At 45.0% G+C, this 26,084-nt stretch overlaps 1 protein-coding gene across 2 annotated transcripts in view; it reads left to right on the forward strand.

The window, feature by feature from the left end:
- Window positions 1-1,700: 1,700 nt before the first annotated feature.
- The window catches only part of GNG4 (G protein subunit gamma 4), a 56,226-nt gene continuing 31,842 nt past the window's right edge, over window positions 1,701-26,084 (forward strand). The window contains exons 1-2 of one of the 2 annotated variants that reach the window (XM_069769444.1): window positions 1,701-1,853; window positions 2,008-2,121. The gene's annotated coding sequence lies outside the window, so the exon portion shown is untranslated. Of the gene's footprint in view, window positions 1,854-2,007; window positions 2,122-22,357; window positions 22,378-26,084 lie in introns of those variants that run through there. The other variant, XM_069769443.1, reaches the window with a different exon arrangement.

A 26,084-nucleotide genomic window follows, 5' to 3' on the forward strand; every position in this document is an offset into this window, starting at 1 on the left:
CCATACATTCTGCTGCCCTCGATAATATATACCTGGCAGGAGCCTGTACATTGTTGCCCCCAATAATATATACCTGGCAGGAGCCCATACATTCTGCTGCCCCCGATAATATATACCTGGCAGGAGCCCGTACATTGTTGCCCCCAATAATATATACCTGGCAGGAGCCCATACATTTTGTTGCCCCCAGTAATATATACCTGGCAGGACCCTCACACATTCTGCTGCCCCCAGTAATATATACCTGGCAGGAGCTCATACATTCTGCTGCCCCCAGTAATATATACCTGGCAGGAGCCCGTACATTCTGTTGCCCCCGATAATATATACCTGGCAGGAGCCCGTACATTCTGTTGCCCCCAATAATATATACCTGGCAGGAGCCCATACATTGTTGCCCCCAATAATATATACCTGGCAGGAGCCCGTACATTCTGCTGCCCCCAATAATATATACCTGGCAGGAGCCCTTACATTCTGCTGCCCCCGATAATATATACCTGGCAGGAGCCCGTACATTCTGCTGCCCCCGATAATATATACCTGGCAGGAGCCCGTACATTGTTGCCCCCAATATTATATACCTGGCAGGAGCCCGTACATTGTTGCCCCCAATATTATATACCTGGCAGCAGCCCATACATTGTTGCCCCCAATAATATATACCTGGTAGGAGCTCATATATTCTGCTGCCCCCAATAATATATACCTGGCAGGAGCCCGTACATTCTGCTGCCCCCGATAATATATACCTGGCAGGAGCCCGTACATTCTGCTGCCCCCCGTAATATATACCTGGCAGGAGCCCATACATCCTGCTGCCCGATAATATATACCTGGCAGGAGCCCGTACATTGTTGCCCCCAATAATATATACCTGGCAGGAGCCTATACATTCTGCTGCCCTCGATAATATATACCTGGCAGGAGCCTGTACATTGTTGCCCCCAATAATATATACCTGGCAGGAGCCCATACATTCTGCTGCCCCCGATAATATATACCTGGCAGGAGCCCGTACATTGTTGCCCCCGATAATATATACCTGGCAGGAGCCCGTACATTGTTGCCCCCAATAATACCTGGCAGGAGCCCATACATTTTGTTGCCCCCAGTAATATATACCTGGCAGGAGCCCGTACATTCTGCTGCCCCCGATAATATATACCTGGCAGGAGCCCATACATTTTGTTGCCCCCAGTAATATATACCTGGCAGGAGCCCGTACATTCTGCTGCCCCCGATAATATATACCTGGCAGGAGCCCATACATTTTGTTGCCCCCAGTAATATATACCTGGCAGGAGCCCGTACATTCTGCTGCCCCTGATAATATATACCTGGCAGGAGCCCGTACATTGTTGCCCCCGATAATATATACCTGGCAGGAGCCCGTACATTGTTGCCCCCAATAATACCTGGCAGGAGCCCATACATTTTGTTGCCCCCAGTAATATATACCTGGCAGGAGCCCGTACATTCTGCTGCCCCCAGTAATATATACCTGGCAGGAGCCCGTACCTTGTTGCCCCCTATATTATATACCTGGCAGGAGCCCATACATTCTGCTGCCCCCGATAATATATACCGGGCAGGAGCCCGTACATTGTTGCCCCCAATATTAGATACCTGGCAGGACCCCCATACATTCTAGGCTCGTCCCTCCGTCACGCCTGCCAGGCCCGGGTGCTATTAGTGTGGGGGGCTGGATGAAGCGTGGGCGCACACAACAGCGCGTTTCTATAGTGAATCAATTAGCAGCAGAGAGGCCCCCGCCGGTGTCGGCACTGGCAGCAGCTCCCTGGCGACACTCCGCAGTCTGGACCGGCTGCTTCCCAGTATGTTCCCGCCCGGTAAGTTGTGCGGCACACAGCCAGGGAGACACTGGAGGCATGGCGGGTGCACTGCGGACACGGGGCCACCACCGTCACTACACGGCCGGCTCTCAGCCTCGCAACGCGGTACTGCCGGCCTCGCACACGCTAACGCTACTCGTGCTTTTTGCAGCTGGGCTCCCGGTGTCGCTTTATCACCAGCGTCAGTGTTAATTCAAGGACCGCGCAGCTGTGCATGAAGGAGGACGCCGCCGCCGGAATCCCAGCACACGCACGGTCAGCTGTGGTAAGTATGGCAGCTCCTCTCCGTAGCCCGGGGCTGCTGCTAGCCGAGAGGTCTCTCACTCTCACCGCTCTGCCGCCATATTTGTGAAGCCTGGGCCTGACAGAGTATAGCAACCAGTCAGCCCACAGCTTTCATCTTCCAACTGGTAGGAGGTAATTGAGAGCAGCACGGTGATTGGCTAATCCTGCACTTGTTCTTACTCTAGGCTGTGAGGAGCAGTTCCCTGGGCCTGGGCCTGCTCATTATCAGTCAGGGCTCTTCCATATGATCCTCTTAAAGGGATTGTCCCATGTTGTGATCGCGCTGATTGTCAGATCAGGGAATTTTTCTCCCGATCCAAAATGGTGCAGCCGGTCGGACGCCTGGTTGCCGCTGTACTCCGTCTCCGTGCGCTCTGCCACCTGAGCCATAAGTTCTCCATTGTGCTGAGTGGTGTACGTCACTAGTGGGGCATCCACGGAGCAGCCGGGTACCGCCAGTCCTCTTCACAGATGAGAGAAGGGTTTCTGGGAACAAAGGTCCATTTTAATGAACAGATCTTGGAATTACGATGTGCGAGGGCTTCTTTTCTGCGCGCCGAGCTGACCTTTTTACTGACACCATTTTGGGGTAGATACAATGTGTTTGCATTTTATTGCAATGTTGCTGCTGCCAACAAAACGTAATCCTGGCGCTTTGATTTTTCTTCTCATTATGCTGTTTATCAGTCAGATTAATTTATTTTATATCTGGGCCAAAGGGGGGGATGATTTGAACTTTTGTGGGTTTTTTTTGTTTTCCTTCCATATTTTTAACCCCTTAACGACTGCCGTTACGCCTTTTAACGGCGGCAGTTAAGGGTACTGAAACCACAGCGCCGTTAGGCGCTGTCGAAAAAGTGAATAGCGCCCCCCAGAGTCGGATTTTCTCTGGGGTCTCGGTTGCCGGGGGTAGCCGAGACCCCAGAGAACATGATTCAGGGGTTTTTTTACCGACCCGGGTTGCGATTGCCGGTAATTAACCGTTTACCGGCAATCACACAAAAAAAGCGATTTCCCTTTTAATTTCTCTGTCCTCCGATGTGATCGATAGCCCCTCCGATGTGATCGATAGCCCCCCAATACTCACCTGTCTCCCCTGGTGCTTCTCGTGGCTCTCGATGGGCGCCGCCATCTTTTTCCGGCAAAAAAATGGCAGGTGCAGTGTGCCCGCCGGCCGGCACCCAGAGGATCTTTGGGGTCTCGGCTGCCGGGGGTAGCCGAGACCCCAAAGAACATGATCGGGGTCAGTTTTTATCGACCTCTGTTTTGCGATCGCCGGTAATTGTTTGCGGTCGCAAAAAAACCCAAAAACGATCTGTCATTCTCTGTCCTCTGATGTGATCGCACATCAGAGGACAGAGAAATAGGGGGATTCGGGGACCCTATCATACTTACCGGTGTCCCTGGGTCCTCCTGCGTCCCTTCCTGCCCTCCGGCTTCTTCATCGGGAAAGAAAATGGGGTGCGCATGCGCAGTGCGCCCGCCATCTGCCGGCCGGCAGGAGAGAGTAGTTGGGGCTAAATTTAGGGTTGGGGCTAAACTTAGGGCTAGGGTTAGGCTTCTTTCACACTTGCGTTGGTACGGGGCCGTCGCAATGCGTCGGCCCGACGCACGTTGTGAAAATTGTGCACAACGTGGGCAGCGGATGCAGTTTTTCAAAGCATCCGATGCCCAGTCTATGTCCTGGGGAGGAGGGGTCAGAGTTACGGCCACGCATGCGCGGTCGGAAATGGCGGACCTGACGTACAAAAAAAGGTTACATTGAACTTTTTTTGTGACGATCTGCCAAAACACAACAGATCCAGTGCACGACGGACGCGATGTGTGGCCATCCGTCGGCAATACAAGTCTATGGGCAAAAAAGGCATCCTGCAGGCACATTTGCAGGATCCGTTTTTTGTCCAAAACGACGGATTGCGACGGATGCCACACAACGCAAGTGTGAAAGTAGCCTTAGGGTTGGGGCTAAAGTTAGGGTTGGAGCTAAAGTTAGGGCTAGGGTTGGGGCTAAAGTTAGGGTTGGGGCTAAAGTTAGGGTTGAATTCAGCAGGAAAAAAGAAAGAAACCAGAACGTATCGTTCCTAATCACGTCTGACCACTTTTAACTAACAACCCAGCATAGCCAGCCACTAGACTCTAAAACTTAACATTTAATATGTATACCTCTAAAATTATGTGTACTTTAAAAACAATTTGGTGCTCATGTTTAAACGTGCACTAGACAAGACAAATGGCATGATCTCACCCAATTGCTGTCTCTCTTCTTGTTGTAGATTCTTGTGCTTATTGAGAGCACGGCATGGGACGGAGACCAATAGACCTTTTCCAATGGGGGGGAGAAGAAAAGAAAAAAAAAAAAAAAAAAAAAAAGATATAGGTAGGTGGGGGGGAAGGGTTTAAAGCTATCTTCCCTGTCGTGCCCCGTGTATAAGACTCCCGCCCTAACAAGGGCAGTCCCCAAGTTTGAGCCTACTTAATGAAGCCCTTTGGTTAGTATAACCACCCTGGATGATATGTCCTCTTTCTCTTCCCAACGCGTTTCCCTCCCCGTTACGGGGGTTCATCAGGGGAATAAAATGTCCAGGTTAAATGTCCAGGTTAATGGAGGTATTCTGCAGTGGCAGACATAACCTCATTCAGCGGCGTCCTCCATGTGAGGATAAGGCAGTCCTGCCTTATCCTCACATGGAGGACGCCGCTGAATGAGGTTATGTCTGCCTTATCCTCACATGGAGGACGCCGCTGAATGAGGTTATGTCTGCCTTATCCTCACATGGAGGACGCCGCTGAATGAGGTTATGTCTGCCTTATCCTCACATGGAGGACGCCGCTGAATGAGGTTATGTCTGCCACTGCAGAATACCTCCATTAACCTGGACATTTAACCTGGACATTTTATTCCCCTGATGAACCCCCGTAACGGGGAGGGAAACGCGTTGGGAAGAGAAAGAGGACATATCATCCAGGGTGGTTATACTAACCAAAGGGCTTCATTAAGTAGGCTCAAACTTGGGGACTGCCCTTGTTAGGGCGGGAGTCTTATACACGGGGCACGACAGGGAAGATAGCTTTAAACCCTTCCCCCCCACCTACCTATATCTTTTTTTTTTTTTTTTTCTTTTCTTCTCCCCCCCATTGGAAAAGGTCTATTGGTCTCCGTCCCATGCCGTGCTCTCAATAAGCACAAGAATCTACAACAAGAAGAGAGACAGCAATTGGGTGAGATCATGCCATTTGTCTTGTCTAGTGCACGTTTAAACATGAGCACCAAATTGTTTTTAAAGTACACATAATTTTAGAGGTATACATATTAAATGTTAAGTTTTAGAGTCTAGTGGCTGGCTATGCTGGGTTGTAAAGTTAGGGTTGGGGCTAAAGTTAGGACTAGGGTTGCGGCTAAAGTTAGGGTTAGAGTTGGGGTTAGGGTTGGCATTAGGGTTACATTTGGGATTAGGGTTAGGTTTGGGATTAGGGTTAAGGTTAGGGTTGAGATTAGGATTAGGGGTGTGTTGGATTTAGGGTTTTGATTAGGGTTATGGTTAGGGTTGAGATTAGGGTTGTTTTGGGGTTAGGGTTGTGATTATCGTTAGGTTTGTGATTAGGATTATGGATCGGGTTGGGATTAGGGTTAGGGGTGTGTTTGGGTTAGGGTTGGAGTTAGAATTGGGGGGGTTTCCACTGTTTAGGTACATCAGGGGGTCTCCAAACACGACAGGCAATTTTGCGCTCAAAAAGTCAAATGGTGCTCCCTCCCTTCTGAGCTCTGCCGTGCTCCCAAACAGTGGTTTACCCCCACATCTGGGGCATCATCGTACTCTGGATAAATTGGACAACAACTTTTGGGGTCCAATTTCTCCTGTTACCCTTGTGAAAATAAAAACTTGGGGGCTAAAAAATCTTTTTTGTGCAAAAAAAATATATTTTTTTATTTTCACGACTCTGCATTATAAACTTCTGTGAAGCACTTGGGCATTCAAAGTTTTCACCACACATCTAGATAAGTTTCTTGGGGGGTCTAGTTTCCAAAATGGAGTCACTTGTGGGGGGGTTCTACTGTTTAGGTACATCAGGGGCTCTGCAAATGCAACATAACGCCCGCAGACCATTCTATCAAAGTCTGCATTCCAAAACGGCGCTCCTTCCCTTCCGAGCTCTGCCGTGCACCCAAACAGAGGTTTACCCCCACATATGGGGTACCAGCATACTCAGGACAAATTCGACAACAACTTTTGGGGTCCAATTTCTCTTGTTACCCTTGTAAAAATAAAACTTGGGGGCTAAAAAATCTTTTTTGTGGAAAAAAAAATATTTTTTTATTTTCACGACTCTGCATTCTAAACTTCTGTGAAGCACTTGGGCATTCAAAGTTCTCACCACACATCTAGATAAGTTCCATGGGGGTCTAGTTTCCAAAATGGGGTCACTTGTTGGGGGTTTCTACTGTTTAAGCACATCAGGGGCTCTCCAAACGCGACATGGCGTCCGATCTCAATTCCAGCCAATTCTACATTGGAAAAGTAAAACGGCGCTCCTTCTCTTCCAAGCTCTGCAGTGTGCCCAAACAGTGGTTTACCCCCACATATGGGGTATTGATGTACTCGGGAGAAATTGCACAACAACTTTTGTGGTCTAATTTCTCCTGTTACCCTTGTGAAAATAAAAATTTGGGGGCAAAAAGATTATTTTTGTAGAAAAAATGCAATTTTTTTTTTCTTTTTTCTCCACGGCTCTACGTTATAAACTTCTGTGAAGCACCTGGGGGTTTAAAGTGCTCACCACACATCTAGATAAGTTCCTTAAGGGGTCTAGTTTCCAAAATAGTGTCACTTGTGGGGGGTTTCCACTGTTTAGGCACATTAGGGGCTCTCTAAACGTGACATGGCATCCAATCTCAATTCCAGCCAATTCTGCATTGAAAAAGTCAAACGGCGCTCCTTCACTTTCAAGCTCTGCGGTGCACCCAAACAGTGGTTTACCCCCACATATGGGGTATCGGCGTATTCAGGAGAAATTGCACAACAAACTTTATGGTTAAATTTCTGTTTTTACACTTGTGAAAATAAAAAAAAATGGTTCTGAAGTAAAATGTTCGCAAAAAAAAAGTTAAATGTTCATTTTTTCCTTCCACATTGTTTCAGTTCCTGTGAAGCACGTAAAGGGTTAATAAACTTCTTGAATGTGGTTTTGAGCACCTTGAGGGGTGCAGTTTTTAGAATGGTGTTACACTTGGGTATTTTCTATCATATAGACCCCTCAAAATGACTTCAAATGAGATGTGGTCCCTAAAAAAAAAATGGTGTTGTAAAAATGAGAAATTGCTGGTCAAGTTTTAACCCTTATAACTCCCTAACAAAAAAAAAAAAATTCTTTCCAAAATTGTGCTGATGTAAAGTAGACATGTGGGAAATGTTATTTATTAACTATTTTTCGTGACATATCTCTCTGATTTAAGGGCATAAAAATACAAAGTTTGAAAATTGCAAAATTTTAAATATTTTTGCCATATTTCCGTTTTTTTCATAAATAATCGCAAGTAATATCGAAGAAATGTTACCACTAACATGAAGTACAATATGTCACGAAAAAACATTGTCAGAATCAGCGGGATCCGTTAAAGCGTTGCAGAGTTATAACCTCATAAAGTGACAGTGGTCAGAATTGTAAAAATTGGCTCGGTCACTAGGGGGTTAAATCCCAATGATAGGCAAGGGAGTCATCAGCAGACCCCAGGCTGTTCTGATGCACTGTTGGACATGTGGAATGACGCACCCCCTGCCGATCCATGTTAAATGCGGAGATTGACAATGGGATTTAACAGGCTAACAACTGCAGGCAGAACTCTTCTCCATCTGCCACTGTTAAAGGCACATGATGGCTGAATAAGTCAGCCTTCATGTGCTGGGAAAGATGAGGGCTCAGCGTGCGACTGTCAAAGTCAGAGAGCCGGCATATGACATACCAGTGCATCATGTCTGTAAAGGGTTAATCTTTAATTTAATTTTAATGGAGTAAAAGCGTGTGGGGTGTGATTTGAATTTTCTATATTTTTATAAGGATTTGTATTTCTCTTTTTATTTTTTTTTAGTTACCTTTAGGCCCTTGCAGACTTACATCGATGTCTGGCCGCAGTGCACCGACTGCTCGCAGCTCTCCTGGCCCAAATGTGACGGCTCCATGTATTTCTATGAGGCTGTCATGCTCAGGTCAGAAAGCCACGGCCAGTCTGTACATTAGAGGTCCATGTTCAGACCGATTTACAAAGATCCACCAGTATAATCCGGTCAGAACCCTTGACCGGAAAATACAAAAATGACCACTTATGAAACAATGTGTTTCATAATTTTATTAGATATTCATAAAACACATATTTTAATTAGGAAATCAACAAGATGCCTCTTGTGTGAAGGAGGCCTGCCAGAAATATCCCAGTATTGAAGTCCAGCGTTTGTATGTGCGATCTGGCCGTGCCTCCCTCCACCCCAACGCACGTTTCGTAATGCCTTCTTCACGCCCCCTGAAAATACAAAATTCCTTGAAATATATTGAGTAGTCATATTCATACATTATTGACTGGAATGTCCAAGGTTATAAAAAAGCTTGAAGAGGAAACAATATCTAAAGATGAGATGGGCTATTTTTTTTATACTTCCATGCTTTACTCTTCACAACTTTATCCCTTTATGCCCTGTCTGGTGTGTTCCTTGGTTTGCATGATGCTGTTTGATCCCTAATAATCTCTAACAAACTTGTGAAGCCTTCACAGACTGCTATAGTTATACAGAGTTATACAGTGTTATTGCACACAGGTGAACTCAATGTACTAATTATATGATTTCTGGTGGCAAATGGGTTCTTATGATTTTTTTTACACATATCAGACTACAGGGGCTGAATACAAATGCACTTCACAATTTTAAAGGGACTCTGTCACCTGAATTTGGCGGGACTGGTTTTGGGTCATATGGGCGGAGTTTTCGAGTGTTTGATTCAACCTTTCCTTACCCCCTGGCTGCATGCTGGCTGCAATATTGGATTGAAGTTCATTCTCTGTCCTCCATAGTACACGCCTGCGCAAAAGCAATCTTGCCTTGCGCAGGCGTGTACTACGGAGGACAGAGAATGAACTTCAATCCAATATTGCAGCCAGCATGCAGCCAGCGGGTAAGGAAAGGGTGAATCAAACACCAAAAAACTCCGCCCATTTGACCCAAAACCAGTCCCGCCAAATTCAGGTGACAGAGTCCCTTTAAGATTTATATCTTTAAAATAATTAGAGAACCTTTAGGTTGTAATTTCCATATTTTCGTTACGTCAAAAACGCAGGGTCTTACAGTTCCAGCAAAGTGGATGGAATTTCTAGAAATATCATGCCCACTGTGCTTGTATTTGTTCAGCGGTGCATGCTTCAAATCTGTAACTTGCGGATACGCTGAGTTTTATGTGAAGATTTTTTTTTTCCCATTGACTTGCAATAAATGCGGAAAATCTACAGGAAAAAAACTTCAGAAAAGCATCAAAAAGGAATGTGAGCTACACATGACTGTACTAATAAAATTTAGTTAAAGCCAAATACTAGAAGTATCAAAAACAAAGCAGCTTTGTTTAAAACATGCCACACCAACAAGAGACCAACTGCAGCGTCAAAACCGCAATGAAAAGCGTGTAAATATCGTATGTAATCTCATTACCCCTTTCTGCCATTAGATGTACTATTCCGTCCATGTGATCCGGGCCCTAATTCCCATGGACGGAATAGTACGTCTACGCGATCAGCTGCGCTCACGGGGGGAGTGCGGCCGGGTGTCACCTGATATCCGGCACTATGTGCCAGGAGCGGTCACGGACCGCTCCTGGCACATTAACCCCCGGAACACTGAAATCAAACATGATCGCAGCGTTCCTGCGGCATAGGGAAGCATCGCGCAGGGAGAGGGCTCCCTGCATGCTTCCCTGAGACCCTCAGAGCAACGCGATGTGATCGCGTTGCTCCGAGCGTCTCCTCCGTCCTCCCTGCAGGCCGCGGATCCAAGTTGGCCACGGGGCTCCTTCCGGGTCCTGCAGGGAGGTGGCTTGCAAGCGCCTGCAAAGAGCAGGCTCCGGCAAGCCTCCTGCAGTGCCTGTCAGATCGCTGATCTGACACAGTGCATTGCAAAGTGTCAGATCAGCAATCTGACACTATAACATGATGTCCCACACTGGGACAAAGTAAAAAAAAATATATATATTTACATGTGTAAAAAAAAAAAAAAATTCCAATAATTACATTTCTTTATGTAAATAAAAAAACACATTAAAAGTACACATATTTAGTATATCCGCGTCCGTAAGGACCTGACCTATAAAACTGTCCCATTAGTTAACCCCTTCAGTGAACACCGTAAAAAAAAAAAAATAGGCAAAAAACAATGCTTTATCATCATACCGCCGAACAAAAAGTGGAATAACACGCGATCAAAAAGATGGATATAAATAAACATTGTACCGCCAAAAACGTCATCTTGTCCCGTAAAAAAGTCAGCGAAAAAATAAGTTATAGCCCTCGGAATAAAGCTATGCAAAAATTATTTTTTCTATAAAATAGTTTTTATTGTATAAAAGCGCCAAAACATAAAAAAAAAATATAAATGAGGTATCGCTGTAATCGTACTGACCCAAAGTGTTGTGAATTCTGCTCTTGGGCTCCCTCCGGTGGTTATGAGTGGTAGTGCGGCTGTCTGTGGATCGCAGTATTCATCAGGTGTGTTCAATTTGGACTCAGCTATTTAGTCCTGCTTGATCCTTTAGTCAGTGCCAGTTGTCCATTGTTTTTGGAGGATTCACTTCCCTTCTGGTCTCTCCTGTTTGCTGTGCTTTTCTACAAAGTCCTGGCTTTGTTTTTGCTGTCCACCTGCTGTGGACCTTATAGTTCTGTGCATTTTCATGTTTTGTCTTGTCCAGCTTTGTCTGTGATGGCTTTTCTGCAGCCAAGCTGTGTCTCTGGAGATGCAGATATACCCTCCATGTCTTTAGTCAGATGTGGTGATTTGTATTTTCTGTGGTGGATATTTTCTAGCGTTTTTATACTGGCCGCATAGTACTCTGTTCTATTCTTTCTTTTTAGCTAGTATGGCCTCCTATGCTAAATTCTGATTTCATGTCTGCGTGTGTTATTTCCCTCTCCTCTCACAGTCAATATTTGTGGGGGGCTATCTATCCTTTGGGGATTTTTTCTGAGGCAAGATGGGTTTCCTGTTTCTGTCTTTAGGGGAAGTTAATTATTTGGCTGTGTCGAGGGGTCTAGGGAGTGTTAGGTACCCCCCACGGCTACTTCTAGTTTTGCTGCTAGGTTCAGGGTTTGCGGTCAGTACAGGGACCACCTTCTCCAGAGTCCGTCTCATGCTGCTCCTAGGCCACGAGATCATAACAGTACAACTGGCCAACAATGAGTTAATTGCATCTCAGAAAAAGGGAGGGAAGCTTTTGAGCCATTTTTTTTTTTCCTTAGCCTGTTTTGTATTTTCCTCCCTCTTAATCTCTGGGTGGCTACGGAATCTAGTAATAACATGAATGTTCAGGATTTAGTTTCTCGTGTGGATCAGCTTGCTGCTAGGGTACAGGGTATTTCAGATTATACTGTTCAGACTCCTGCCCTAGAACCTAAGATTCCCACTCCTGATTTATTCTTTGGTGACAGATCCAAATTTTTGAGTTTCAAAAATAACTGTAAACTGTTTTTTGCATTGAGACCCCGGTCTTCTGGTGATCCTATTCAGCAGGTTAAAATCATCATATCTCTGCTGCGTGGTGACCCACAGGATTGGGCATTTTCCCTGGAAACTGGCAATCCTGCTTTGCTTAATGTTGATTCTTTCTTTCAGGCATTGGGGTTGTTGTATGATGAGCCTAATTCTGTGGATCAGGCTGAGAAAATCTTGTTGGCCCTGTGTCAAGGTCAAGAAGCGGCAGAATCGTATTGCCAGAAATTTAGAAATTGGTCTGTACTGACTAAATGGAATGAGGATGTCTTGGCGCCAATTTTCAGAAAGGGTCTTTCTGAATCCGTTAAAGATGTTATGGTGGGGTTCCCCACGCCTGCTGGTCTGAGTGATTCTATGTCTCTGGCCATTCAGATTGATCGGCGCTTGCGCGAGCGCAGAGTTGTGCACACTGTGGCGTTGTCCTCTGAGCGGAGCCCTGAGCCTATGCAGTGTGATAGGATTTTGTCTAGAGCTGAACGTCAAAGATTCAGGCGTCAGAATAGGTTGTGTTTTTACTGCGGCGATTCTGCTCATGTTATTTCTGATTGCCCTAAGCGTACTAAGAGAATCGCTAGTTCTGTTACCATCAGTACTATACAACCTAAATTTCTGTTATCTGTGAGCTTGATCTGCTCATTATCATCATTTTCTGTCATGGCATTTGTGGATTCAGGCGCCACTCTGAACTTAATGGACTTAGAATTTGCCAGTCGTTGTGGTTTCCCCTTGCAGCCTTTGCAGAACCCTATTCGTTTAAGGGGCATTGATGCTACACCGTTGGCTAAAAATAAACCTCAGTTTTGGACACAGCTGACCATGCGCATGGCGCCAGCCCATCAGGAAGATTGTCGTTTTCTGGTGTTGCATAATTTGCATGATGATATTGTGCTGGGTTTTCCATGGTTACAGGTACATAATCCGGTGTTAGATTGGAGATCTATGTCTGTGACTAGTTGGGGTTGTCAGGGGGTTCATGGTCACGTTCCTTTGATGTCAATTTCCTCTTCCGCCTCTTCTGAAATTCCTGAGTTTTTGTCAGATTTCCAGGATGTATTCGATGAGCCCAAATCCAGTTCCCTTCCACCGCATAGGGACTGTGATTGTGCTATTGACTTGATTCCAGGTTGTAAGTTCCCTAAGGGCCGACTTTTCAACCTGTCTGTGCCAGAACATGCCGCCATGCGGAGCTATATTAAGGAGTCTTTGGAGAAGGGGCATATTCGGCCATCTTCTTCACCATTGGGAGCAGGTTTTTTTTTTGTTGCCAAGAAGGATGGCTCCTTGAGACCCTGTATTGATTATCGCCTCTTGAATAAGATCACGGTCAAATTTCAATACCCTTTGCCTTTGCTTACTGATTTGTTTGCTAGGATTAAGGGGGCTAGCTGGTTTACTAAGATTGACCTTCGAGGGGCATATAATCTTATTCGTATTAAGCAGGGTGATGAATGGAAAACTGCATTTAATACGCCCGAAGGCCATTTTGAATACCTTGTGATGCCATTCGGACTCTCTAATGCCCCATCTGTGTTCCAATCCTTCATGCATGATATCTTTCGGAGTTATCTTGATAAATTCATGGTTGTATATTTGGATGATATTTTGATTTTTTTCCAATGATTGGGAGTCTCATTTGAAACAGGTCAGGATGGTATTTCAGATCCTCCGTAATAATGCTTTATTTGTGAAGGGGTCAAAGTGCCTCTTTGGAGTGCAGAAGGTTTCTTTTTTGGGTTTCATTTTTTCTCCCTCATCTATAGAAATGGATCCGGTTAAGGTTCAGGCCATTCATGATTGGATTCAACCCACGTCTGTGAAGAGCCTTCAGAAATTCTTGGGCTTTGCTAATTTTTATCTTCGTTTCATTGCCAACTTCTCCAGTGTGGTTAAACCTCTGACCGATTTGACGAAGAAAGGCGCTGATGTGACGAATTGGTCCTCCGCGGCTGTTTCTGCCTTTCAGGAGCTTAAACGCCGATTTACTTCTGCCCCTGTGTTACGTCAGCCGGATGTTTCTCTTCCATTTCAAGTTGAGGTTGACGCGTCTGAGATTGGGGCAGGGGCCGTTTTGTCTCAGAGGAATTCTGATGGTTCCTTGATGAAACCATGTGCCTTCTTTTCTCAGAAGTTTTCGCCTGCGGAACGCAATTAGGATGTCGGCAATCGGGAGTTGTTGGCTATGAAGTGGGCATTTGAGGAGTGGCGACATTGGCTTGAGGGGGCCAAGCACCGTATTGTGGTCCTGACCGATCATAAGAATCTGATTTACCTCGAGTCTGCCAAACGGCTGAATCCTAGACAGGCTCGATGGTCCCTGTTTTTTTCCCGTTTTGATTTTGTGGTCTCATACATTCCTGGTACTAAGAATGTTAAGGCGGATGCCCTCTCTAGGAGTTTTTTTCCTGATTCCCCTGGGGTTCTTGAGCCGGTTGGCATTTTGAAGGAAGGGGTTATTCTTTCTGCCATCTCCCCTGATTTACGACGGGTTCTTAAGGAATTTCAGGCTAATAAACCTGACCACTGTCCAGTGGGAAAACTGTTTGTTCCTGATAAATGGACTAGTAAAGTGATTTCTGAGGTTCATTCTGTGTTGGCTGGCCATCCTGGGATTTTTGGTACCAGAGATTTGGTTGGTAGGTCCTTTTGGTGGCCTTCTTTGTCGCGGGATGTGCGTTCTTTTCTGCAGTCCTGTGGGATTTGTGCGCGGGCAAAGCCTTGCTGTTCCCGCGCTAGTGGGTTGCTTCTGCCTTTGCCGGTCCCTGAGAGACCTTGGATGCATATTTCTATGGATTTTATTTCAGAGCTTCCGGTTTCCCAGAGGATGTCTGTTATCTGGGTGGTTTGTGACCGGTTTTCTAAGATGGTTCATTTGGTACCTTTGCCTAAATTGCCTTCCTCTTCTGATTTGGTTCCGTTGTTTTTTCAGCATGTGGTTCGTTTGCATGGCATTCCGGAGAATATTGTGTCTGATAGAGGTTCCCAGTTTATTTCTAGGTTTTGGCGGGCCTTTTGTGCTAAGCTCGGCATTGATTTGTCTTTTTCTTCCGCATTTCATCCTCAGACAAATGGCCAAACCGAGCGAACTAATCAGACTTTGGAAACCTATTTGAGATGCTTTGTGTCTGCTGATCAGGATGATTGGGTAGCTTTCTTGCCATTGGCTGAGTTTACCCTTAATAATCGGGCTAGTTCTGCTACCTTGGTTTCGCCTTTTTTTTGTAATATTGGTTTTCATCCTCATTTTTCTTCAGGGCAGGTTGAGCCTTCTGATTGTACTGGTGTGGATTCGGTGGTTGACAGGCTGCAGCAGATTTGGGCTCATGTGGTGGACAATTTGGTGTTGTCTCAGGAGGAGGCTCAGCGTTTTTCTAGCCGTCATCGGTGTGTTGGTTCCCGGCTTCGGGTTGGGGATTTGGTCTGGTTGTCTTCCCGTCATGTTCCTATGAAGGTTTCTTCCCCTAAGTTCAAGCCTCAGTTTATTGGTCCTTATAAGATTTCTGAGATTATCAATCCAGTGTCTTTTTCCATCCATAATGTTTTCCATAGATCTTTGTTGCGGAAGTATGTGGTGCCCGTTGTTCCCTCTGTTGATCCTCCGGCTCCGGTGTTGATTGATGGGGAGTTGGAGTATGTGGTTGAGAAGATTTTGGATTCTCGTTTTTCGAGGCGGAAGCTTCAGTATCTGGTCAAGTGGAAGGGTTATGGCCAGGAGGATAATTCTTGGGTTGTTTCCTCCGATGTTCATGCTGACGATTTGGTTCGTGCCTTTCATTTGGCTCGTCCTGATCGGCCTGGGGGCTCTGGTGAGGGTTCGGTGACCCCTCCTCAAGGGGGGGGGTACTGTTGTGAATTCTGCTCTTGGGCTCCCTCCGGTGGTTATGAGTGGTAGTGCGGCTGTCTGTGGATCGCAGTATTCATCAGGTGTGTTCAATTTGGACTCAGCTATTTAGTCCTGCTTGATCCTTTAGTCAGTGCCAGTTGTCAATTGTTTTTGGAGGATTCACTTCCCTTCTGGTCTCTCCTGCTTGCTGTGCTTTTCTACAAAGATAAGTCTTGGCTTTGTTTTTGCTGTCCACCTGCTGTGGACCTTATAGTTCTGTGCATTTTCATGTTTTGTCTTGTCCAGCTTTATCTGTGAAGGATTTTCTGCAGCCAAGCTGTGTCTCTGGTGGAGATGCAGATATACCCTCCATGTCTTTAGTCAGATGTGGTGATTTGTATTTTCTGTGGTGGATATTTTCTAGCGTTTTTATACTGACCGCATAGTACTCTGTTCTATTTTTCTTTTTAGCTAGTATGGCCTCCTATGCTAAATTCTGATTTCATGTCTGCGTGTGTTATTTCCCTCTCCTCTCACAGTCAATATTTGTGGGGGGCTATCTATCCTTTGGGGATTTTCTCTGAGGCAAGATAGGTTTCCTGTTTCTGACTTTAGGGGAAGTTAGTTCTTTGGCTGTGTCGAGGGGTCTAGGGAGTGTTAGGTACCCCCCACGGCTACTTCTAGTTGCGCTGCTAGGTTCAGGGTTTGCGGTCAGTACAGGGACCACCTTCTCCAGGGTCCGTCTCATGCTGCTCCTAGGCCACCAGATCATAACACCAAAGAATAAAACTGCTTTATCAATTTTACCAACGCGGAATGGTATAAACGCCCCCTCTTTCTGCCTAACAAAAATCGAAATAAAAAGCGGTCAAAAAATGTCATGTGCCCGAAAATGTTACCAATAAAAACGTCAACTCGTCCCCCAAAAAGCAAGACCTCACATGACTCTGTTGACCAAAATATGGAAAAATTATAGCTCTCAGAATATGGTAACGCAAAAAATATTATTTGCAATAAAAAGCGTCTTTTAGACAGCTGCCAAACATAAAAACCCGCTATAGAAACCCGCTATAAATAGTAAATCAAACCCCCCATTATCACTGCCTTAGTTAGGGAAAAATAATAAAATAAAAAAAAATGTATTTCCATTTTCCCGTTGAGGTTAGAGTTGGGGCTAAAGTTAGGTTTAGGGTTGGGGTTAGGGTTTGGATTACGTTTACGGTTGGGTTAGGGGTGTGTCAGGGTTAGGTGTATGGGTAGGGTTGGAATTAGGGTTAGGGGTGTGTTGGGATTGGTATTAGGGGTGTGTTCGGGTTAGGGGTGTTGTTAGGGTTGAGATTAATGGTGTGTTGGGGTTAGGAGTGTGTTGGTGTTAGGGGTGTGGTTAGGGTTGGGATTAGTCTTAGGGGTGTGTTGGGGTTAGGGTTGGAGTTAGAATTGGGAGGTTTCCACTGTTTAGTAACACCAGGGGCTCTGCAAACACAACATGACGTCCGATCTCAATCCATACAGTTGTGCGTTGAAAAAGTAAAACGGTGCTCTTTCCCTTCTGAGCTCTGCCGTGCGCCCAAACAGTGGTTTACTCCCACATATGGGGTATCAGCTTACTCAGGATAAATTGGACAATAACTTTTGGGGTCCAATATCTCCTGTTACCCATAGGAAAATACAAAACTGGGGACTAAAAAATAATTTTTGTGGAAAAAAAATTTTTTTATTTTCACGGCTCTACGTTATAAACGTTAGTGAAACACTTGGGGGTTCAAAGTGATCAACACACATCTAGATAAGTTCCTTGGGGGGTCTAGTTTCCAAAATGGGGTCACTTGTGGGGGGTTTCTACTGTTTAGGTACATCAGGGGCGCTGCAAACGCAACGTGATGCCCACAGACCATTCCATCAAAGTCTGCATTCCAAAACGCCACTCCTTCCCTTCTGAGCACAGTAGTTTTCTCTTTCCCACATGATGGCACCACGGAGAGAGAGGGATCCCCCCCCAGGGACAGGAAACCTACAGGTGAAAAAGGCAGTACCTCTCTCCCACATCAGTTGGTTTCCTGTCCCTGACGGGGAACCTACAGCACGTACCTGAGAGTCTTCGTGGTATGCTGGGGGCCTATCCAGTACCGTGTCAGGCAGTGGGACTCCCTGCCTCGGCTGGGTCGGTAATTTCTTTTACCTGAAGCACCACCGCCAGGGTCTGCGGACCTTGAGGGTGAGTGGGGAGAGGCAGTGAAGGAGGAACAAGTCTGCCTCTCCCAAGAGAAATAGAAAAAAAAAATCAAACAACCCTTTCTTTTTTCCCCATAAGTGGCGGCGGTCACTTCAAAGGGTCCTCTGCTGCAGCCACACTGCGTTCATGCGGCACAGGTCTCCACCACCGGAGGCACCTGAAACCGGGGGAGAGGTAGACGCCGGCAATTGCGCGCGGCAGTAGGAGGTTGGCGGCAGGCTCAGTATCCACGCGGCGCTGATCTGCTGTACAAACCTGCAGATATGCAGGACTGGGGAATAGCGGTGATGCCGGCAATCGCGCACGCGTGCATTACCCTCTAGAGAAACGAGGGGCACTTCCGGGTTCGCAGTGAGCGAACCATCATTTCCGGCGGGGGCTCGCCGCGCTTCCGGAGGCACCAATAAGGAAGGAGCTGGACTATTTAAAACATTTTGAAGGTGGACAGAAACGCCTACAGTCACGATGAGTGACCATGAGCAGCAGGTTGTGCAGGAGGATGTACAGCAATCTCCTAAACAAATGCAGATGCAGCCGCAGAAACACCAAGAGCGCCAGCATCCACAGCGCTAGCGCAAAGGAGATACCTCTTCCCAGCAGCGCAGCAGCAGTGGCCGCTCAGGATCTCAGCGCAGTCGAAGCTCCACCAAGACATCATGGCCAGAAGTGGATCCAGTTGTGGGCATAATCTCTAGGCCTGAGACGGTACCTCTCTTTTCAGCAAGAGGGTGAGTGATCTCTGCAAAAGTCCATTTTTTAATGAGAGGTTGTTATCTTTTTTTTTTTTTTCCAGGAAGGAAATGTGTAACAAAATCTAAGCACAGAGCATGCGCTATGTGCAAGGAAGAGCTACCCACTGCATGGGAGAAAAAGCTCTACGGCGCATGCATAGAACAAACAATTCAGGAAGATTTCCCGAATTTTGCCTTAGACCTTAAAACGCTGATAAAAAGTCAGGTAGAAGACGCCTTTAAAGGCAGAACCTCAAAGAAAAAACGTAAATCCAGACATAAGTCTCCGGAATCTAGCGTTAGTGAGTCAGAAAGTGGATTATCTGACTCTAGTAAAACATCATCTTCCGAGTCTTCTTCATCATCCTCAGAGGGGGGGTCATAGCTTCTTCCCAATTGAAGAAACAGATGCCCTTGTAAAAGCCGTCAGGGCAACTATGGGACTGGTACGGCCCAAGATCTAATGTTCAGTGGCCTAGAACAGAAAAAATGGAGGGCTTTCCCGATAAACAAAAAAATCCACTCCCTAATTAAAAGGGAATGGAAAAAAACTGATAAAAAGGTCCTCCTAACTCCTAAAAGAAAGTATCCTTTTGATGACCCTGCCTGCTCCCTATGGAATATTGTGCCAAAGTTAGACGTAGCTATAGCAAAGGCCTCTAAAAAAATTTGCCCTGCTCTTTGAAGACATGGGGACATTAAAAGATCCTATGGATAAGAAAGCAGAAACTTTTTTTAAAGAGCGCATGGGAAGCGGCAGGGGGAGGATTGAAACCAGCCATAGCAGCCACATGTACTGTCCGGGCCTTAATGGTGTGGTTGGATCACTTAGATTCCCAACTAAAAGGGAAGGTCTCCAGAGAATCAATTCAAAAATCAGTTTTAGTAATGAAAGGAGCAGCAGCTTTCCTGGCGGACGCATCAGTAGATTCGGCTAGATTGGCAGCCAGGCTCGCCTCCTTCTCAAATGCGGCAAGACGAGCCTTGTGGCTCAAATGTTGGCTGGGAGACCTACAAACCAAGACCAAATTATGCTCAATCCCGTGTGAAGGTGAATTCCTATTTGGTTCAACCTTGGATGACATCCTAGACAAGGCAGGGTACAAGAAAAAATCCTTTCCCGGTTTCCTCAACCAATCAAACAGGTGGCCTTTTCGGAACAGAAGATTTATGCGACGAAAGCCCCCAAAGGGAAACAAAGAGGGATGGGAAGATAAAAGAAATAAAAATAAAGGATTTATATTCAATAAAACCCCTGATAACAAAAAACCACATTGGTGTTCCCCTGGTCGGAGGAAGATATTGGATATAATAAGGGAAGGTTTAAAATTAAAATTCCATACCCTTCCAAAAAATTCCTTCATAATAATGCTCCAAAAACATCAGACGAGCAGTTGGCACTTCAAGGAGAAATCTTGAGTCTGATAGAGAAAGGTGTATTGCAAGAAGTCCCTTACCTGGAAAAAGGCAAAGGTTTCTTCTCCCCTCCCTTCCTTCGCAGAAAACCAGACGGGTCATACAGAACAATCATAAATTTAAAAAAACGAACAGTTGTCTGGAAGTCCAACATTTCAAAATGGAAACAATAAAATCTTGTGTAAAAATGCTTTTTCCATCGTGTTTCATGACTGTATTGGACTTAACCGTTAAACTAGATGAAATGTGGATTAAATCCGCGCTGCTGAGACAAATAATGGATCCAGATATAATTGTAAGGTGTTCGGGTGGTTTATTCAACACGTTTCGAAGCTCATGGCTTCTTCTTCAGGAAGTTTCCACACAAAGATATCAAAGATATGGTATCTTTCTGTGGAAACTTCCTGAAGAAGAAGCCATGAGCTTCAAAACGCGTTGAATAAACCACCCGAACACCTTACAATTATATCTGGATCCAGCGCGGATTTAATCCACATTTCATCTAGTTTAACGGTTCTGAGAGGTCGCAGCGCCGACCTGTGGATCTGCAGCAGCTGACAAACTACACGCCTGTACTGTGTACCACCAGGTGAGCAGTTCTCTCACAATTGATTAGAAGCAATCCTGGGGATAAGACCCTATTTGCGCTTTTTTGTCTCCTATTTTTCTATACTAGTGTATTGGACTTAAGAGACTCGTACTACCATGATCCCATCCACAAGAGCCACCGGAAATTCCTGAGAGTTGCAGTAACAATGCAGGGGGAGATGAAACATTACCAGTTCAGGGCACTCCCTTTCGGCCTGGCCATAGCTCCGAGAGTGTTCACAAGGATTATGGCGGAAGTGATGGCCCACATAAGAGAACGAAACATCCTATGGCCGGAGTCACACATGCAAAAAACACGTCGTGTCTAGTGATCGGGGAGTCTCTCAGATGGGACTGTTAGGCCGGAGTCACACATGCGAAAAACACGTCGTGGCTCCATGGGTTGCTATGCGGCCGCACGCGCCGCTCCGAAGTGCCGGCGCCAGAGCTTGCTTTTCACATGCGAGACACGGACGTGTTTCTCGCATGTGTGACTCTGGACTAACAGTCCCATATTTGGACGATCTCTTGCTGATAGGTGCCTCCTCCAACCACTGCAAACAGTTGAATTTACCCAAATCCAAAATTGTACCGAGTCAGATTCAGAATATGATGCAGATGGTATCACATCTGAGAGACTCCCCGATCACTACCCTAAGAAAGGCCATTTCCCTGCTGGAATCAATGACAACCTGCATCCCGGCAGTGCAGTGGGCACAAGCCTATACCCGGGACCTAAAATGGGAGATCTTAGATGTAGGCGCTTCTTTGCACGGTAATTTAGAGGGGCGGTTAAACATTTCGTCAAAAACGGTAGACTCCTTAGCATGGTGGGCGGAGTCAGTCAATTTAACCAGGGGGGTTCCCTGGGTATTATGAACACCAAAGATCCTAACCACGGACGCAAGTCCTTGGGGGTGGGGTGCACATCTACAAAATCAGGTAGCTCAAGGGCCCTTGTCTCAGGATCAACCAGCCTCCTCAAACGTGAAAGAATTACTAGCAGTAAAACTAGCTCTCATCCACTTTCTGGACTCTCTTTGTTCCCACCATGTAAGGGTGTTCTCAGACAACCAGGCAGTGGTAGCATACCTAAACCACCAGGGGGGGCACCAGATCTTGAGCTTTGATGGAGGTAACAAAATCCATCCTTCATCTAGCGGAACACAATCTAAGGTCACTGACAGCACTACACATAAAAGGCTCAGAAAACCAAACAGCGGATTTCCTAAGTCGAACACATCTAAAACAAGGGGAGTGGGAATTAAACCAGTCATTATTCAACCAGATTGTAAAGCTCTGGGGGCAACCAGAGATAGACTTATTTGCGAACAGTCGGAATGGAAAATAGAAACCTTCTGTTCTAATCGACCCAAGGGGGGGGGAAAGAGAAAATCATAGTTACTTACCGATAGCGGTATTTCTCTGATCCCATGACGGCACCCGTACATTCCCCCCCTTACACATTGGTGTGCACACTAGAATTAATTACGGTAGTTATTGATAGTTAGCCACGCGGTGCCTCTTTAAGTTTAAGTTGAATAATTTTTGTTAAAACCATCTTGAGTTGCAGCTGAAAGTTCTGTATAATGCTCTGTAAACCAACTGATGTGGGAGAGAGGTACCGCCTTTTTCACCTGTAGGTTTCCTGTCCCTGGGGGCGGATCCCTCTCCGTGGTGCCGTCATGGGATCAGAGAAATACTGTTATCGGTAAGTAACTACGATTTTCTCACACATATGGGGTATCAGCATACTCAGGACAAATTGCACAACAACTTTTGGGGTTCCAATTTCCCCAGGTACCCTTGGGAAAATACAAAATCGGGGGATAAAAGATCATTTTTGTGAAAAAAAAAAAAAAAAAAGATTTTTTAATTTTCACGGCTCTACATTATAAACTTATGTGAAGCACTTGGGGGTTCAAATTGCTCACCCCACATCTAGATAAGTTCTAAGATAAGTCTACTTTCCAAAATGGTGTCACTTTTGGGGTGTTTCCACTGTTTAGGCACATCAGGGGCTCTCCCAACGTGACATGGTGTTTTATCTCAATTCCAGCTAATTTTGAATTGAAAAGTCAAATGACGCTCCTTCCCTTCCGAGCTCTGCCATGAGCCCAAACAGTGGTGTACCCCCACATATAGGGTATCGCGTACTCAGGACAAATTCTACAACAACTTTTGGTGTCCAATTTCTCCTGCTACCCTTGGTAAAATAAAACAAATTGGATCCGAAGTAAAAAAAAATGGTGAAAAAAAAAAAAAGTTAAATGTTCTTTTTTTTTTTTAAACATTCCAAACATTCCTGTGAAACATTTTAAGGGTTAATAAACTTCTTGATTGTGGTTTTGAGCACCTTGAGGGGTGCAGTTTTTAGAATGGTGTCACACTTGGGTATTTTCTATCATATAGACCCCTCAAAGTGATTTCAAATGAGATGTGGTCCCTAAAAAAAATGGTGTTATAAAAATGAGAAATTGCTGGTCAAATTTTAACCCTTATAACTTCCTAACAAAACAAAATTTTGGTTCCAAAATTATGCTGATGTAAGGTAAGAACCAACCACAACTTAAACACGGACAGCCAAAGAAGTGTACCCACACAGAGGATTATTAGAAAATATAAGCCTTTATTTATAGTGGCAACGGCACAATGTTAAAAAGGGTAATAGTGCGCGAGTATTACAGGACAATAAAAATTGTTTAAAATATATAGGATATTAATAAGTGAAAAAATTATTAATGGATATAAATATATTTTGTCACATGTGGTTACAGCCAAAAAAAATTATTAAAACAATAATAGAAAAAAATATATATAAAAATGATGTAAGGTGCGCTGCAGTAAAATAACAAAAAAATAAATAAAAAATAAGTGCAAAACAGTATATGCACTCAAAATATGTGTGCAACCGCAAATATTTGATAACAACAAAGTACAAAAAGTGCTAAATAAATCACAATAACAAAATCCCTATTAGGGCACAGAATATGTGTAACCACAAAGGGTTAATAGCATCAAAGTGCAAGAAGTGCTGAAACAAATATATAAGGATACCAGCGGGGCATAGAGTGCACCACAGTAAGGTAACACAATAAAGTAAGTAGGCGGCACCACAAAAGTGCAATGTGCAGTGTGCAAATGAAGCGCAAGCCACAAGCTCACAGAATATAATGTGGCTCCACAAAAATACCTATGTTCCAGAGGTCACAGGGTCCCGTTATCGCGCACCCCCATGATGTAAAGTAAGAAATGGGGGAAATGTTACTTATTAAGAATTTTGTGTGACATATCTCTGTGATTTAAGGGCATGGAAATTCAAAGGTGAAAAAAGTTGAAAAATTGCGAAATTTTCAAAATTTTGACCAAATTTCCTTTTTTTCACTAACAAACTCAAGTAATGTCAAGGAAATTTTACCACTATCATGAAGTACAATATGTCATGAGAAAACAATGTCAGAATCACCGGGATCCGTTGAAGCGTTCCAGAGTTATAACCTCATAAAGGGACAGTGGTCAGAATTGTAAAAATTGGCCCGGTCATTAACATGCAAACCACCCTTGGGGGTAAAGGGGTTAAGGCTATGTTCATATGTTGCATTTTTTTATGCAAATTAAAAGATGCTTTTTGCATTTTGTAGAACTGCAACATTGTCAATGCTTGCAGCAGTTTTTCATCCATAGAAAGCAATGAATAAGTGCAAAAATGAAAACGCCATCAGTTTTTAGTAAAGAAAGTACAGATACAGCATGACCTGAAACCCATTTTTTTGTTTGTCTGGACTAAAAGTACAGTTTAATTAAATCAGTGATCAATGTGTTAAAGGGCACCTGTCACATGAAATAACGCTCTGTACCTGCAGACGGGATAATCTGCAGGTTAATAGCATTCTGAACCTGCAGAGCATCCGCACTTAGAGCCTTGCTGCTGGTAGGAAATGCACTTTATTCTTCCCGCAGTGTTTAGGTTTCATTTATGGGGATGGCGCAGGCATGGGATTAGTTGCCACTCTGTGTATAGTTGTAACCGTCACTGACTGATGTCACTAATGCTGATCCTGCTGTTAGTCAGTGCTGGGGGCGCAGTTACAGTATATAGTAAAAATAATGGCTTCCTCCGAGGGCTATCCACATCATGATCTTCACAGGATCACCATCATGTCAGGTATGGGGTCCTTTAGCAGGCCCCTGAATGCCATGGCAATATGTTGGCACCCCATGTTTGCATTTCAGGGGGGACAGACTCTGGAATAGCACGTCCTTTGCACCATACAAATTAACTGTCACTGTCCGAGATTGTTAGCGGGAGATGCTGGTTGTGTAACAGCCAGTGTCTGCCTTCTCAGCCTACATTAAAAACGGGAACAGGACTTGATATTGGATATACCAGTACATCCATTGTCAGGAAGGGGGTTTCAGGGCTGAAATGAAAAGTCTGCAGTCAACCTGCTTGACTGCACACTGTCGAATCATGGCACTGATGCGCACACTGTCATGATTCCCCTGTATTTTCTGCTTGAGTGGGTGGTGACATGACTGCATGTATGACATATCGTGCCGACAAGTCTTACTTGGCTTCTGTCAATTCTCTTCCATTGAGAAATGCTGAATAAGACTAGTCGGCATGTGAATGTAAGCATGCAAATTGCAGACAGGTGGACCGCCCACTCACACATGGAATGCAGGGTAATCCTGACAGTGTGCGCGTCAGTGTCATGTTTTGGCAGTCTACAGTCAAGTAGAGTGACCGCAGACTTAATTTCAGCCATGAAAATCCCTTCCCGTCAATGGACATACTAGTGTATCCAGTGTTAAGTCCCTTGACTGTAGACTCTAATTCAGCCCAGTGTAAATAATGTAGGCTTCATTGGCCTATAGTCCGGGCTCCCAAAATTATATCAAATACAAATTAAAACTGCAAAAAAGTCTTTAATGTTTCACAAAAATACACAATTTACATGAATAAACAGAGGCCAAACATTTTCCCAAAAAATACAAAAATGCCATAATAGCAAATAGAAAACCCCACAGGGCCCAGCTGAAGTATTCGAAATCCCACACGTGGTTTTAGCGTTACTTTGTGTTTATCATTTTGGCCACTGTGCTGTAGTTTAATGACTGCGTCTGAGTGTCCGCCTCCAGTAGGCATACATGCCCGAAAATCATATACGTCAGCGTACAAGTTTGTTCTGTTGGCACCATTATAGTCTATGTCCCTGACAATGCATATGGCCAAATCCTGTTTTGTGGGGGGTTCGGACATCACAGAGCAACGGGTGCCTGAACGGAGTGTGAAAGAACCCTAATCTGTGTCTATACAGCCAGGCTCCAGGTAAAAAAACCAAAACAATTAGAAATATTACCTAAGAGTATTTACACATGATGGCTTTGGATGCTGGCGTATCCACATAGTTTTTG

Source organism: Ranitomeya imitator, chromosome 5, assembly GCF_032444005.1.
Source record: "Ranitomeya imitator isolate aRanImi1 chromosome 5, aRanImi1.pri, whole genome shotgun sequence".
NCBI lineage: Eukaryota > Metazoa > Chordata > Amphibia > Anura > Dendrobatidae > Ranitomeya > Ranitomeya imitator.